General features: G+C 43.3%; 1 long non-coding RNA gene across 1 annotated transcript; it reads left to right on the top strand.

Annotated features, from left to right (window-relative positions):
* The first annotated feature begins 4,226 nt into the window (after positions 1-4,226).
* LOC119876996 lies at positions 4,227-10,311 on the top strand. Its single transcript, XR_005369996.1, has 3 exons — positions 4,227-4,417; positions 6,519-6,587; positions 10,254-10,311. It is a non-coding gene; the product is annotated as an uncharacterized LOC119876996 (long non-coding RNA).
* The last annotated feature ends 6,452 nt before the right edge of the window (positions 10,312-16,763 follow it).

Raw genomic sequence — 16,763 nt, 5'->3', positions numbered from 1 at the left:
TGCAGTGATACAGTAGAGATTTTAATGTGCAGTGCTGTGTTTTAATAGTCTATTAAACTACAGCATTACCCATTAGCTGGCTATGGCACAATTGCAGAAATATCAAAGATGTGCTCTCGGGAAAGCACTCTTTAATGGGGAGATGCTGCTATACTCTGAAAATCTCTGCAAAGAGAGTAAAGGCGGAGGAGGGGAAGGGAGGATGTGGTTGGGGGGGAAGGTACTGTGACCTGGGCTGACTCAAACCCTCTTCTTATTCCAGGACCCCAGTCTGAGAGGGCAGCCCTTACCTACTGGCAACCACCCCGGGACCAGATGACTTGTGGCTCCCTGTTATGGAAAGATTTTTCGCCAAGCTGTGCATTTCAAGGTCGTTGGGCACTCGAGGCCCATTCTTACTGGTCTCAAGGTTGGAGTGACTTTGAGGCATGTGGTCATTTGTCTTAGTTTATCAGGGGCTGGAGCTTTCATTTTTATGGTTTGCTCTGTTCTCCGTGGCCTGAATGACAGAAGTATGAGGTAGATGATGTTCCTCTTTGGAAAAGTCATTTTGCTCCAGGATTTTCTTCTCCAGAGCATTCCCCTCCTCCCTAGCACACATTCGCCAGTATGTGCATCCCCACCAACTTTGTGTCTCAGCCATAAATAAGGAAGTTGGGAATTCAAGTCTGCTCCCTCTCATCATTTCAGTGGCAGCTGGGCTGAGTCTATCCCAAGGAGAAAATGAGCAGATTTCTCATCAGCCCTGATGTCGGAGATGGACTTAGTAGCTAGAGGACTCTATCTAGCCATTATGCAAAGTAAAAGTCCAGGCAGGTCGCTCTCACCTGTATTATTCTGCAGCAGAAATAAACCTCAAGACCAGAGCCATCCAACCAAGCCTTACCAGATGAGAGCTATGAACAGCATTTTCCAAAAAATCTATCTTATCTCATAAGCCTTTTCCTACTGTGCCTTCCCGCTGTACAGCAACATTTAAAAACCAAATTGCAAATTCCAAAAAGAGGCCATTGCCTTCCCAAGATTTGCTCCCCCAAACACACTCTTTATGCAAACGCAGGCCCACAGGAAGCCTGGAGGAGGCAGGAAGAAATGGAAAGACAAGGGAAATAACCCCCAAATCAGTAGTACAACAAAACTTCCCCCATCTGCCTAAATGGTTTGCTCATTCAGCCTTGGAAGTAATCGCTTTCTTACTCACTCAGTGACATTTTATTCTAGGTGAGCGGATGAGAATGTTAATTTCATTCATGCTCTCATCTATGTATTGTTATGAAGAAGGGTGAATTGCCTTCTTTTTCCCTTTTTAAAGTGGAGGCCTTGTGAGTAGGGTAGGCAAGCCACGTCCACAGGGTAGGATTTGATCTCCTACAGCCAATGCCTGTCATGCCACCTTTATAGCTTCATCTCTCTGGACTTGAAAGCACACACACACACACACACACACACACATACACATACACACAAGAATAGAGTTTCACAGATTGTGCATTTAAGCCTTTAAAAAATGTATTATGCAAACAGCATTCATGTGGTTAAACATTTTTCCCCGGTAACACGGGAAGGTATAATATATAAAGGAAATCTCTTCTTCATTTATTTACCCCTAGACTAACTCCTTAGAGGGAGCCACTATTAACAGTTTGGAAGTTTTTTTGGTAGTCATTATAATTTTAAATTATATATATTGTTTATTTCAATTCAAGAAACTCTCTAACCATTTCCTATGAGAAAACGAGACAGAGATGTACCTCTCCACCTTGGTTGTCCCTGTACTTCTTAAATTGGCTCAACATCTCAGGCAGCACTTAGAAATCAATTGCAGGCTTAGCAACAACTAGTTAAGAGTGAGCTAAAAACACTTTGGCTAGATGCTGGAAGGGGCCCCCAGTGAAGGCTGGGGTGAAGGAGGGAACCCTAGGGGGCAAGAGAGAAGGACCACAGATGAATTTCTTTGACTACATGGCCTTCTCACATCATGTAGATGCTTTATCCCCATTAGTTAAAGGATTACAAGTATGGGAAGGAGAGCCTTGATGGACAATATGAGGGCTTGCTTTAAGAAACCCACCTCTCACATCTGTCTTCATTCATTCATGAAACAGGTGTATTTGTGCCAGCAATAAATAGTTCAGGGGATCCCTGGGTGGTTTAGCGGTTTAGCGCCTGCCTTCAGCCCACGTCATGATCCTGGAGACCCAGGATTGAGTCCCACATCAGGCTCCCTGTATGGAGCCTGCTTCTCCCTCTGCCTGTGTCGCTGCCTCTCTCTCTCTGTGTCTCTCATGAATAAATAAATAAAAATCTTTTTAAAAAATAGTTCATTGCATCCTGTCATAGGTTGCATTAATGGCCCAATATTTCCCCTCCCTCTGCCCATGTCCTTTGCCATGTAACTTTGCAGCATCCTTCTGCTCTGTCGGCAGAGTGAAATCTCCATCCTCAGTTTAGCCATGAATCTTTTTCTCCATTGATCAATGGGATATCAGTAGGTAAAGAGTGGGCATACTGGTCCTGCTCCCTCTTGTGCTAATATTATCACCATGAGATGGAAAAGCCCTGCTTAGCCCTTAGTCACCGAGGCAGATGAGAAACCCATGGCCCAACCGAGTACAGAGGCATGAGCCAGCCAGCCTGGGCTAGATGGGCCAAGCCTGGGCAAGATCAGCTAAACCTGCAGACCTGTGAAAAATAAATATTGGTGATAATTAAGCCATGACCATTTTCCAGTTTTTGTTATGCCACAATTTGGTGGCAATAGTCATGGATCCACATCCTTGCAATCTTCCAGGAACTGCTGAGAACACTGGAGAAGGCAACAGTGGATAAAACAGCCACAACTCTCATGGGACTTACATCCCAGTAGCACACTTCACAGTGCATCACACATATTACCCACTTCTTCCTTTTGACTCCTATTTTTGAGATGGGGAGACTGAGGCTTAAGAAGGCTAAGTAATGTCCTAGTGACAACAACCTAGTAAGTCACAGAACTGAGATTTGAACTCATACCTTCTGACTTCAAGTGCTTTACTCTTTCCATGACTCCGTAGCATCCTGTAGAGGTCAGCACCTCTCATGCGAGTTAGAGAGAGACCTGAGTTGAGTGGGAAGACAGATGGGAACTGCAAATCTGACCCAAGGAGGACTGCTCTGTTATCGACAAAATGAGAAACAACTCTCATTTTTATCCCCTGAAATTGTTCCTCCTTGCAATTAAACCAATCTCTGTTTACAAGTATTTAGCATGATTCTAGAAATTACATTTTGAAATTATGCGAACAGAGAGAGAAGGCAGCCCACACAGTGAGCGATTTCTTGTGGGTAATTGGCTGCTGGTTCTGGCTCCGATGATGCCTTCTCTTTTAGAGCATAATTAGTGATTTCAAAAGAAACTGTTAGAAATGGCCTAGGTCTCCAAAGAAATGCTTTTCTAGCTCCTAACATTAGGAGATCTACTCAAAAACATGCTGACAAATTTCCCTTTTTGTTTTTTTCCTTCTTTTCATAATGACCTCCCAAGCTATTTTTCAAAGGTTGAAAAGGTTGTGGGTGTATAGAGCTCTTTCAGACATGGGAGAAATCCCAGATTCCCATCAGAAAGCACAGAATCTCTTTCTCTTTTCTTTCTGTCTCCCTTTCTTCTTCTTGAGAAAGACACAGAGTATTTGGATTTTAAGAAGGTGCATTGATAGATTCAAAAGTTTGAACAAAATAACTTATTTCTCTCTCTTGTAAGAAAATATTTAGGCAGTCATGGACTGCTATGATGATTTCATGTTCAGCAAAGACCAGGCCCCTGGAGGACCTTTCATCCTCAAGGTCACCTCATGATCCAAGATAACTGCAAGAGAACTGGTGACTCAACCTTGATATCCACATTCAAACACCAGGAAGGAGAGAAGGCTAGATCCACTCAGCTGAATCACTTTTAGGGAGGTTTGTCTGAAGTCACACACACACACACACACACACACACACACACACACACACACACAAATGACTTACAATTCATTGGCCATAACAGAGGCAGAGGCGCCTGGGTAGCTCAATCAGTTAAGCATCCGACTCTTGATTTCAGCTCAGGTGATGATCTCAGGGTCATGGGATCGAGCCTCGAGCTGGCTCTATGCTCAGCTGGGAGTCTGCTTGAGATTCTCTCTCTCTCCCATTCCCCCCACTTATGTTCTCTCTCTCTCTCTCTCTCTCTCTCTCTAGCTCTAAAATAAACAAATAAATCTTAAAAAAATTAACAGATGCATATGGCCATATCTAGCTTTGAGAGAGGCTAGGATCCATGCAGCTAAATATGGGCTTCTGTCACTAAGGAAGAAGAAAAGAATGGATACTGGGACAAGAAACTAGTTCTGCCATAAAAGGAACAGTGGAGAAATGTGGACATGTAAACTGAATGAAGGTATGGTTCGGTTGGTTTGAAACTAATATTAAAACCAAAGAGATCTGGTTAATGTATTAGCTTCATGTTAGGAGCTTAGGGTGAAAAGGGGCTTTATCTTTTGCCCCATTCCATTCAACAACGGAATTATCTGGGATTCAGGTGAAGACTTTGAGAGCCCTTTGTCTATCTCCGCTGATGGGCCATACCAGCAAGTTTAGCCACCATGTAGGATAATAGATAGAATCTGGATCCACAGCTCTGGAAAGACTGAAGTGCTGGGCAGGAAATAACAAGAGACAATTTAAGAGGTAAAGATATAAAATTCAATATTTAGATCTAAAAACGAACTGCACAAGTGCAGGATGAAAGAGACCTGGCTTAGCTGCAGATTTAGTCTCCGTGTGTTGAAAGTGAGATGTGGCTATCAAAAGATATAATTGGATCTGGCCTTTGGCAGAAAGGAAAACGAAGCTAATATTTATAGAATATCTACAAATGCCACACCCTTTGATGGGCCCCTACAATGATTCTAGAAAGTGAGTGTTGCTATCCCCTGAATCATAGAGAGACTAAATACTGGCCCTGTTTCACACAACTAGTAAGGATGGAGCTCTGTTCTTTCCTCTCTCTGCAGATTTGGTCCCTCTAGGGTAGGACTGGAGAGACGGAGAAGCCCTATTGTTTACTACTGGCCCTATGTGAAATTCCCTTTGTAGGGACTGCTCCTCAGGGAATGAATTCTAACTGGCTTGGAGAACACTTCAGCCAGGTAGTGTTAACAGCAATTAGTTCATCTGATTAAGCAATTAGCAGTCTTTGTCACTTAGCAGAGATGAGGAGCCCAGAGGAACCAAAGCATAACATAAGCTTTGAAGGGAAAAGATGGGAGGGAGATAACCCAGGGAGCAACACAGCAAATTGCAGAGGGAACCAGATGCCTCGGAAGAGGTAAGAGACGGTAGAAGTGTAACCACACTGAAGACCCACATCACCTCTGCAACATCCTTCAGCACTGATAAGGAAATTGAGGCACAGTGACAAGCAGGGACTTCTCAACTGTTACTTCCAACTGGTCAGTTGAATGGTTCTCAGCTCTGGCTACATATTAGAATAAACTGAGAACTCAAAATACCTATACTGGGGCATGCTCTCTAGACCAATTGAAGCAGAATATTGGGGAAGAGGATGGGCACTGGTATTTGTAAAAACTCCCAGGTGATCTGATATGCAACAAGGGTGGGTGGGCTCGAACACCCGTGCAGTGGGCCACTCAGGCAGGAGGTACAGTTGCAGTCAAGGATCTCCGGAGGAGGGGGCTGTAGGGCCCCTCTGGTTTGCTCGGGAATTTCATCACTATCACACAGCCTTCCCTCTGCCCAGGTTCATGGCTTTGGGATGAAAGCGCTTCTTTATCAAAGACTGAGAATCCCAGGGGAGCGAAGGATCAGAAATCCTGGAGCCCTTCAGTCTGGCCTCTCTATTTGTCCTAGGGAAAAAAGGATTCTCTCTTCTGAATCCCAACCTGGCTTCATTTCTTTCTCAAATGCCCCACTCCTCCATGAGCCCTCTTCATTCAGGCTACTCTGATATATCCATTCCTCCATGAATTGTTCCCCAATTTCAAGAAAGGGACACTTTCTCTGCTTCTCTTACTTTGCACAATTATGCAGTGTTCTCAGCACATTTTTTTGCTGTTGTAACCTATCCCAGTTTTTACACCTGAGCCAAGCAAAGCACCAAAGTTACCTAGACATAAGGACTCTACAGGCTTATCCCCAAAATTGAGGTCCAGGGTGTGCTCAGGAATCTATATTACCAAAAATACTGCCCAGATTAGCCAGTGTTGCCCTTTGGCTTTTATCATACGGTATAAAAGTCTAAGAAGGAACCTTTCTTGGCGTACTGTGATTTTGTGCAATTGTATGTATGTGTGTGTGTGTGTGTGTGTGTGTGTGTGTGTGTGTGGCGGGGATGTTTGTGTTACACGGGAATCCCCAGTTATTCATATTTCTGCCCTGAGGGAGGGAAGTTGAGAAATTAATTTTGATTTTACACCCCAACTACAAGTGACTTTTTCCACCAAAAAAATAAATGTGACATTTCCCTTCCATCTTCACAGTGTGGAGTATGCTGATCGCAGCAGAGGATGAAAAGAGAATCCAGACACCAAGCAAGGGAGAGAAAAGAGGTGAGCTGTGGACAAACAGCATTCTGTAGGGGTTTTGGAAAGACTAACCCTTAAACAAATTAGTTGATAGTGAAGGCAAGGTGACATTAAGGATGTCTTGCTAATGAAACAAGAAAGAGATACTCCAACTGAGATCCCCACAAGTTAATCATACCATAGGATGAATGAAAGGGGTACTGGCAAAAACTCCAGGAAGAAACTATTTTCTGACTCACCAACTAGAGGTCTGCATATGTTCCCTGGGGAACAATAAGTGAAGACTGATATCAGGTCTTCAAGATATGACATATGTAGCTGTATGTAAATAAATGCTGGAGTAACATATTTCCAAAATGTTCACATTCTAGAATGTGGGCTCAGTGGTTGTCTTCTTGTCTTTGAGTAAAATCTCAAGATTAAAAAACAACCACCACACCACCTCAGGCGCTGATTATAAATATGTCAATTAAGATATTGTTTCATTGGGACGCCTGAGTGGCTCAGCAGTTGAGCATCTGTCTTCAGCTCAGGGCATGATCCTGGAGTCCAGGGATTGAGTCCCATATCGGGCTCCCTGCATGGAGCCTGCTTCTCCCTTTGCCTGTGTCTCTGCCTCTGTGTGTGTGTGTGTGTGTGTGTGTGTGTGTGTGTTTCTCATGAATAAATAAATAACATCTTTAAAAGAAAAAAAAAGATATTGCTTCATTATTACTGTCAAGATTTAGTACCCAGGAAAATAGGAAAGCAGTAGTCCTTACACTCCCAACTTGTCTATGGGCCTGTACACATTAGATTGGTACATGTAGCAAATGCTTTATCTAAAAGCACATTGGATGGCACTTAGCCATTGTTTTGCCCATGTATTTCTGTTAGTAGAAACTTCTTGAACTGAAAGTTCTTTGAGGAAAGGAATGGTGCTCAGCTCAGGCTTTTCTCTGGTAAAGCCTGCATTGGTTGGATGCTACTCAGGTTTGGAAAAAATGTTCTCTCCCCCACAGCCAGCTGTTTATGCCTGGGACTTCTCCACTTCATCTAGATCTCTTTTGTGGGTAGTAATCGTCCTCCTCTTCACTTGAATTTTTATGAGAAATGGAAGATAAAACAAATATAGCCAATTGGGAGAAATAAAGCCTATGGCTAAAATTGGATTGATCTGCATTCCTTTGGGTTTGGTGTCTTACTCTCCATATTTCTCTAAGAGTTGAATCTTGTCTAATTATTTTTCTGGGAGGATTATGATTAAGAGTGAATATGTTTGAAGGCACAAATAGTCAAACAAACATTTTATTCGTTGCATGTAGATAACCAAAGGAAATCCAAGGTGGAGAAGGGATGCATGGGGGAAACAGATTAGAAGAGAGCCAGAGCCTGTTTCAGATGGGATTTGAATTCCTATTGAAAGTGGGGCGGTTAGAGGATAGTCCTAAATTCGAGTGTCTAATGCCCTGGTCTTCATGCTCTGCACTGAGCCTTTTGCCAATAAAGCCCTGTGGAAAGCAATCAGAACCTTTTAAATCTGACATTTCTCAAGCTGAGAGCAGCCCCTTCGTGCTCCTGTGTAGCTTTGCCCAGGAATTTCCTATCAGAGAGAGAGATAACCTCAGAGGATGTTTGCATCTATTTTGAAGTTCCTAGGTGTCCAAGGACCATAATGGATTGCCTCTCTTTCTGGCACTTGGGGAGGCCTAACACTTCGGAGAGGTCCTTGAGCCTTTTCCCTCAATGACAGTCTATTGGTTTTCCCAGAAGAGACCTTGAACTTCCAAGTTCCTCACTTCTCCCCTTCAGAGCCTTTGTAATATCCTGTTGCTAAATGTACTGAACTTCATTATGGGCTTTCCAAAGATAAGTAGATTACAATGTTCTTAGCACCTCTCTTGCAGCCCTTGGCATCTCTCTCTGCAAACCCCTGTCCCTTCCTCAGTCACACTATAATGTGTAGAAGCCTCAGAATAATCTCCTTGGGTCTGAACTCAAGTGTGAAGTCAGAGCAATCCAAGAGAACACATGAGTGTAGTTGGGGGAGGCTGCACTGAAAGGAAGGGGCTGGGTGACTGGTCATGAGCTGAGGTGACACTCACCCTTACATTTGGGGGCCATGAGGAAGTTGACTATCCGGGGCGGACAATGCAGAGTTGCATAAAGAGCTTCCCAAGCAAGGAGGTAAGAGAAACAAAAGTAAAAATGAACTATTGGGTCTTTTTCAAGATAAAAAGCTTCTGCACAGCAAAGGAAACAATCAACAAAACTAAAATGCAGCCTACAGAATGGGTGAAGATACTTACAAATGACATATCTGATAAAGGGTTAGTATCTAAAATCTATAAAGAACTTATCAAACTCAACACCCAAAAAATTGGTAATCCAGTTAGGAAATAAGCAGAAGACATGATTAAACATTTTTCCAAAAAGACATCCAGATGGCTAACAGACACATGTCTCAACATCACTCATCTTAAGAAAAATACAAGATATCACCTCACACCTGTCAGAATGGCTAAAATTAACAATACGGGAAACAATTGATGTTGGCGAGGATTCAGAGAAAGGGAACCCTCTTGCACTGTTGGTGGGAATGCAAACTGGTGCAGCCTCTCTGGAAAATAGTGCGGAGTTTCCTCAGAAATTTGAAAATAGAACCACCCTATGATCCAGCAATTGCACCACTAGGTATTTACACAAAGGACTCAAAGATACAAATTCAAAAAGGTACATGTACCCCAATGCTTATCACAATAGCAATGTTGCACTATCAACAATAGCCAAACTACAGAAAGAGCCCAAATGTCCATCAACTGATGAATGGATGAAGAAGATGAGGTATGTGTATACAATGGAATATTAGCCATCAAAAAGAATGAAAGCTTTTGCCATCTGCAACGATGTGGATTGAGCTAGAGTATATTATGCTAAGCTAAAGAAGTCAGTCAGAGAAAGACAAATACCATATGATTTCACTCATCTGTGGATTTTTAAGAAACAAAATGGGAAGGGAAAATATGAGAAGGAAAAAATAGAGAGGGAAGCAAATCTTAAGAGACTTAATGATAGAGAACAAACTGAGGGTCGATGGAAGGAGATGGGTGGGGAATGGGCTAAATGGGCAATGGGTATTAAGGGTGGCACGTGTTATGATCACTGGATATTACATGCAAATGATGAATCACTAAATTCTACTCCTGAAATCTATATTGCATTATATGTTAACTAGAATTTAAACAACTTCTTAAGCATGACAAGAAACCTAGAGACCAAAAAAGAAACTATGGACAGATATATTAGAGAAAACAGAAAAGTTTTTATACGGCAAAAAAACACTACAAACAAAATTAAAAGCAAATGACAGACTCCTAAAAATATTTATAATCTACACAATGAGAAGTTAATAATCTTAAAATACAAAAAAAAGTCTAAAAATTGGGAAAAGACCTGAAAATTTCATTTACAGATGAGGATATGCAAATGGCAATAAATATTTAAGAAGATGCACAAACCTCCCTAGTGATTAGATACATACAAAACAAAACATAGACACATTTCTCACCAATTAGATTGGAAAAATGAAGATCAATAATATCCAATGTCTAGTCATAAACTGTGTGGGAATATAAACTGGTGAAACATTCTCAGAGAAAAATTCAATAGTTTCTCATTAAATTTTTTTTTTAAATTTTTTATTTATGATAGGCACACAGTGAGAGAGAGAGAGAGAGAGGCAGAGACACAGGCAGAGGGAGAAGCAGGCTCCATGCACCGGGAGCCCGACGTGGGATTCGATCCCGGGTCTCCAGGATCACGCCCTGGGCCAAAGGCAGGCGCTAAACCGCTGCGCCACCCAGGGATCCCTAGTTTCTCATTAAATTTAAAATGCATATAATTTTTGTTCCAGAAATCCACTGACACTTTTTTTTCAGAAAAGTCAGGCAAGTATGTACAATGTTTACTGAATCAGTGTACTAGGAAATATCTGATGGCAACATGAATATTAATTAATAGTAGAATGATTTAGAAAACATTACAGTTGATCTATACTGTGGAATACTATGCAATCATTTAAAAAGAACAGTGTTGCTTTTATGTACTAATGGGGAAGAAGATCCATGTTATACTACTGTGCTTAAAAAATAACTTTACACCATAGTATGATCCTATTTTATCTTCATTATAAACTACAAAACAATGTGAATATGAGTGAGTAACGTGTATATTCACCAACACACATTTCCTATGGGCATAGCCGAAGTTCTGGAAAATATATATATTTATCTATTAAATTTAGCTACATGATTTATCTATTAAATTTATCTCCCTCTGACATTTGGGACTCACTTTTAAAATCCATTTTCAGTGTATTGTTGAATTTTCAACTTCCATGTACTACTTTTGTGATTATAAAAGAAATACACAAAGACTCTCCTTAGGAGTCCATCCAACACAGTAGTAACAGAGGCTATCTTGACCCAGTTTTGAGGCCCTGGGTAGAGGTTGGTCAGGTCCCCTTCTTGAGCTGACAATTAATTCCACAACCCCAGCTACCTCCTTTATGGTGCTCTCCACTTCAGACCACTATACACTTGTGCTAATCACCCCAGGGCCAGGTACCACACCATCAGGGATAGGTCCTAAGCCCCAGAGCCCCATTACTCAACTAGTCAATCCTAAGTTGGTTTAACTTGTTTCCCATGTTCCTTCCCATAGAAACCACAAGGGCCTCTTTCCCACAGTTCTACTTTCTCTCTCTTCCTTGTGACCAACCCTGGTGCTTCCACATAGTGCACTATGTTCTTCCCAGGGAACTGTGAGTATAACTATAAAACACTCTTCGGCTTCTCTCCCTTGGTCTGCATCTGGCCTTACTATATCTCACCTGAGGTAACATGGTTAAAACACTAGTTTGGGTGCTTGGGTGACTCAGTTGGTTAAGCAACTGACTCTTGGTTTCAGTTCATGTCGTGATCTTTGGGTTGTGAGATCAAGACCTGCATCAGGCTCTATGCTCACTGGGAGTCTGCTTCAGATCCTCTCTCTCTTTTCCCCTCTCACTCTTTCTCCCTCTGCCTCTGTCCCTCCCACTCATGCTCTCTCTATAAAATAAATAAATCTTAAAAAAAAGAAAACAACTAGTAAAACGTGCTTGGTTGTGCTTTTAAGGAACATCCCATGGGTAGATGCGCAGTGGTCATAGAGGTAACTCCAGAACTACCTCCATTTTATCTGACTTTGCCTGGCATCTCCCCTTGGCTTCCATCCTATTGACCTTTGCACAGGTTCTGATGCCTTTTCCCTTCAGAGTCTGCACCTAATGTACCTTTGGCTCCATTTCCTGGCTCTGACTCTGCTTTTCCCATCTGGTCCAACATCTCAATGGAGCAGTTATTGGCTAATGACCTGCTGTCTGGCCCAGCTCCCAGCAAACATGACCCAGCTTTATGGACAGTCCTCTAGCAAACATGACCAATGGAGCTCAGAGACAGAGCAAAACTCTGAGACTGTCAGATCTGGTGCAGGTTGAAGTTGGGGTCAGAAAGCAGGAAGATAGACTGTCGGAAGTTTGGAAACCAGCAATGACCACCACGCTCTCTGGAGCCCTTCCTATAAGCTAAAGGGGAGCACATGTGGATTCTAGGGTGTGGCAAGCAGCCTTTTAGGACCAGATGGACACAATGGAGGGCAAAGCAAGGGAGGGGCCCAGTGGGTAGGTTGACCAGAAAGCAGCCCACCTATGAAAGAGGTCATGTAGGTAATAAAGTGCTATGAGAGGGATATTAAAAGGCTCAGGTTTGAAATGTGATTCTGCGGATTCTGTGCTTGCTGCGTAGATGTGGGCATTTAAACTGTTCAAGTCTTAGGCTCTTTATCTGGTAAGCTGGACTTAATGACGCCTACCCATGTCCACCTCATAAGTAGTTGTGAACTCCATGCCCTGTGTCTCCCCTCACCAGACACCGGAGATCTACAAGGTATAAGAACTGCAGGTGGAAAAACAATTGAGAGGCTCCTTGTGGTGAACACCTTGATTCAGAGCCAATAAGCTTCTTCTCTGTCACTGCTCTGGCTCTTCTAAGGCCTCATCCTGAGCAGGAGAACTCAGGATGCGGTGGCAATTGAAGACATGGGAAGAACCTCAGATGAGGGGTTGGAGATATTTAGTTGGGCATGAATTTCATCCCCTGAATCTCTCCTCATGTTACAAGTCTAGCCTCCACTGGCCTCCAATTCCCATGCCCCTCCCCCCACTATCCCCCTGTCCCACGTACCTACCAACTTTGCTTTCACCCCTTCTTTGGGGCTGCTAAGTTAAGAGCCACACACCTGTGTCCAAAATCTCAAGCCAAGACACGAACACCCAAAGCTACCTCTGCAACCCCCTCTCATTTGACGATTCCTTGGAAATCTCAAGCAATTTCCATTATTGGCAGACACGGTGTTTCCTTGTTGCGTTCCACTTTCATACAACTGGAGTTTGTAGACAAGAAAAATACAGCTGTTATGCTGCACTAACTGGGCTTTTATGTTGCTTCACAGGCAGGAGACTGGCTGTGGAATGCCACACACCTCCTTATCACTGCTTGCGTGCTGGGACCTCTATTCATTTTATGCATTGTGTATCTCAGAATTTTCCAGGATGTGGTGAAGAGTCATGTTGCTTGCTCTCAGAATTATGCAAAAAGCCATTCTTTTTCTTAAGCCAGAAATCGTAGGCACTCCAGAACCCTTTTGACTCAGGCAGAGCTATGGGTTGGGTTTTCCACAAAAGGCAGAAGGAATGAATTGACACTGACTACGTTAACTAGCCCTCCCAAGGGGAGTGGGAGCCCCTGCTCCAAGCCAAGTGTGAGAGCCATTCTGAGGCAGGAAGCTTTTAAAAACTCACAGTGAACCTCAGCTCCTTTAGCTTTGGGGCTCCATTATATATTGACTGAGAGAGCTGCAATCATTAGTTGCCTATTTTTTAAATTAAAATCATTAAGCCAATGTAATGTCCGGAAGAGGGCTGGAATTGGCAGCCTGGGAGAGCATAAGCCTCTCTTTGTCAGCAGCCAGGACCAGGAGGAACTGAAGCTATGTAGGCACTTTGGGACCAGCATCCCATGAGCTGAGAACCAGAGATGATATTACCCCCCAGGTAGGAGGAGCAGTAGAGGCCTTCCTCCTCGAGAGAGCTCTTGGCCTCCTGCAAAGGGGGAATAAGTCATGCTTGTCCAGCCTCTGGGAGCACGCTGGGAGGCTTGTATTGCCCTCTGCTGCTTTCAGACCTTAGGTCCCTTAACTGGGCACTCACGCAGATCTACCTCCACATTTACCAGGTAACCACCGTAGCTGCAAGGTCCTCCCTGTGGGTGTTAAGGGATCCTGCTCATTTCCTCTCTAAGTATTTATGATGTAATGGAGGGAAGGAAGAGGAGGAGGACAAATGAAGCAAAGTAAAGTGCTTGAGGAGAAAACCTTCTGGTTGATGGGAGAGCATGGCAGCTTCTGAAAGGAAAGCCTGACATCTTCTAGGGTCACTTCTAGCTTTTGCCACTCAAGGGGTTAATATTTCCCCCAAAGTAGGCTATGGGGTGGATGCTGTATTTGCCCTGTGGGTGTCTAATAGACCCTCCCCTGCCTATCACATCCTCTAAAGCTTGGTGTGGAACTGCAGCCTGTAGGGCTTTTGTCCTACAAATTCCATTAGGATGTAAGCCAAAAAAACAAAAACAAAACAAAACAAAACAAAAACAAAAACAAAAAACAAAAAACAAAAAACAAAAAGGATGTAAGCTCAGCCTCATTTCTTGTGCCTAACTTTGACATATTAACCTGTAGATCAGATGTTCAGAGTTCCTACTGGACCCATGTCTAATTTTCCCTGTCCTTTGTTTGAATTAGTTTCATCTAAGTGATACCCTTTTGGACACTCAGGTTCAAAGGATCTTTCTGTCAAGAACTCAGATGCTCTTCTTGTACCTCTTCTGATACCCTACTTCGTGGCTCTATAGGGTCTTGTACACAGAATGTCCTTAAACAAGACCCCAGTGTTCTCAGCACAGAGCTCAGCTCTCTGTTACCCAATCCTCCCTCGCGTTCAGATCCACAGTTTTATCAAAGCATAGGCTCACTACACTCCTCCCATTATTAGACATGAACCCTCAAGAAACTCCATCTTAGACTTCCAATTATCTATTCTTATCTAAAGAGCCTTCTAAAGTGAACTGTCTTGTGGCCTGTTGCCTTTTCCTCAATATCAACATTACTGTAAACATGGCCAGACTCTTCTTGAGAAAATGATTCAGGGTTGGACTATAAAAAGACAGAAAATGGAAAGGCAAATTTTCTCTCCTCCATCTTCTCATTCCACCCTAGAGCAAAGATTTTCATTCTTATTGTAGTCACCACTATAATTATAAACGATATGCTTATTTCTTTATCTGGATTCACCAACTTCCAGCTGCATCTATTGCTTCCAGCCTGGTGTCATGCTTATGACACAGTAAGTTGGGAAAAGTTGGAGACATTGCTTTCTCTGTACTTGCAAATAAATCTTTTTTTCTTACAACTCCTCCCTACCTCCTGGTACCACTTCTTCGATGCACTTTGTCTTCAGAACCAGTGGGAGTTTACGAATGTGAGGTTCACATTGGGATGGGCTCTGATGATGGCTGGCAAGGGAGGAAGAGGATCCCACAGAGTCTCACCTCTGGTGGCTGTTTGGGATGTGTGCTAAAGGGGAGAAACAGCGGAGTGAAGCCGGCATTCCCTGTAATTTTGCATTCTTTCACTGTTTCTCCTGCCCAGACAGCACTTGGCTAGCTGGAGCAGGGTCCTTGGGCTGTGAGTAAAAAGCAGATCAAACTCCATCTCCCTTCTCCCTATCCAGTCAATGCTGCTTGTGAGCTGTGGGCTGTCAAGTATGCCCACTTCCTTTCCCAGCCACAGCCCCACCAGTTCTCACAGCAACCAAGGGCCTGGTAGTCAGAGACACTTGCCAAGCATCAGGGGCCTGGAGAGATGAGGCAAAACCAGGGGACCAGATGTGCAGAGAGATATGTCTCTCCTGAGTCTCCATGCTCACCCTCTCATCAGCTGGGCCAACCTCCAGCCTTCCTCTCCCATTGTCCTACAAACCCAACGTCTTCCTCTTCCCTTCTCAGCTCTGCATTGTGGACTGTGGTGAGCCAGGACAGAAAACCAAAGGCCTTCAGCCATCCTCAACAGAGGCAAATTTTCACTGGCCATTTTCTTCTGAGGCCCTAACTAAAATTTGCTGGAACTTCTCATCTTGATCTACACTGTCCAGTAGGATTATCACTAGCCACATGCGTGGCTACTTAAATTTAAATGAATTTAAAGTAAATAAAAGTGATCAAGTGGCTGTGAATTGAACAGTAGAGAAATGAAACCGTTCCATCCTTGCAGAAAGTTCTGATCTAGACTCTCCTAGCTCCCGACTGCCCTTTCCTCAAAACCCCATTCCTTTATAATACACACAAGAAAACACAATTTCTCTTTGGCTAAGCCCCCTCCCTAGTCAAGGCTCTACACATCTCTATGTAAGGAAAGTTTGTTCAAAGGTTTTCCCTATGACAAAGGGCCACCTCTCCACCTCTGATCAGAATCTCCTCTCTGCTAGAATGCTGAATCCCTGGACTGATTTTTTTTTTTCTTTCGGGGACAGGGAAGCAAGCCAGCCTCCATGGGGGCCAGCAGACCAAGACCAAGGAGGAATCCGAGTTTTCAACTTAGGTGGGCAGCTAGAAGACTCTGTGTACAGACACTGATGATCAGAGCTGAGCTAATTAGAACCAGGTTCTTGGGCAAAGCGTGAAAGACCATATCTAAAGATATGCAGACTGACAGATGGAAGGGAACAGAGAGGTCAGTAGGGTCAGTTCTCTCATCAAAGAGGAGAACCCCGAACTGGTTAAACAACCAACATAGTTAATGATGAAAGGTCTCAAATCTGTAGTGCCAGAATGTGGCAAACAGATTGACCCAGGAATGAGAATAAGTACACCAAGGAAGGTGGAGGTGGGGGATTGGGGGTGGGGGGCAAGGCCTCACCAATGAAATAAACACACTTCAGAAAAAGTTTACTCTAGAAGGGAATTATGTTAAATAAATCCCATTTTTCTTTTGACTTTCAGTGTGAAATGGGAAAGTTATCCTTAACAAGAAGCTCTTACCCAGCAAGAGTATGTGACTATCCGTGAGTGA

The sequence above is a fragment of the Canis lupus genome, chromosome 15 (assembly GCF_011100685.1).
Source record: "Canis lupus familiaris isolate Mischka breed German Shepherd chromosome 15, alternate assembly UU_Cfam_GSD_1.0, whole genome shotgun sequence".
Classification (NCBI taxonomy): domain Eukaryota; kingdom Metazoa; phylum Chordata; class Mammalia; order Carnivora; family Canidae; genus Canis; species Canis lupus.
The sequence above is the reverse complement of the archived record's forward strand: the minus strand, read 5'-3'. Positions and strand labels throughout refer to the sequence as shown.